The sequence below is a fragment of the Seriola lalandi genome, unplaced genomic scaffold (assembly GCF_002814215.2).
Source record: "Seriola lalandi dorsalis isolate HSWRI2012SDOR001 ecotype SW California unplaced genomic scaffold, Sedor1 jcf7180002054947, whole genome shotgun sequence".
NCBI lineage: Eukaryota > Metazoa > Chordata > Actinopteri > Carangiformes > Carangidae > Seriola > Seriola lalandi.
The window spans coordinates 139,638-140,310 of NW_019525498.1; the positions used below are offsets into that span (position 1 = coordinate 139,638).

Sequence of the window (673 nt, forward strand, 5' to 3'; positions counted from 1 at the left end):
TCAGGATTATAAAGCTGTGAGTTCACATGGTTCTGTTTCATGAATCTCAGTCTCTGTGGAAGTGGACGCACATACAGGAGCCTCATTTCCACAGTGAGACAGACATGGATGTCGACAGTAAACACTCCCTGAATCATGTGTTTGTATATCAAAACTTGTGTCTGCTTCAGCAGTCTGTCCACCTGTCAGTGAAAAGAGCGGCAAAACACAAGAGCAGTTTTACCATCGAGACACATCCACAAAGTTTCTAATGATGTCGTCACTGAACCACTGAACCACTGTGTTCAATGAATCAATGAAACTGACATCAACATCAACCAACAATGTTTTATTAGTAAGATTCAATCTTTCAGTCTATTTTCCATCTCAAACTCGTCACCTGCAGCTGGCCCCAGGTCTGTCATTCAGGGAGGAAGTGGAAGATAAATGGCCTGTTGTGTTTATGACTTGTAGGTTTATCAAACACATCAGAGAAGAAAACTGAAGGTTTCCTGAACACAATTTATATCAGTCAAAGGTGAAGTACAACCTTACGAGCAGCACCTGAAGGCAACAAAACTCTTCTATAGAATCACTGACAGACAAAAAACCAGAAGAAACAAAGTCAGCTTTGTGTTTCCTCCACTGTTGATAAAATGTATTGATTAGTTTTGTTGGATCACTGTGTTCAGTT

General features: G+C 40.4%; 1 protein-coding gene across 1 annotated transcript in view; it reads right to left on the reverse strand.

The window, feature by feature from the left end:
- The window catches only part of LOC111645231 (NACHT, LRR and PYD domains-containing protein 3-like), a 40,788-nt gene that overhangs the window by 19,929 nt on the left and 20,186 nt on the right, over positions 1-673 (reverse strand). The window lies entirely within an intron of this gene.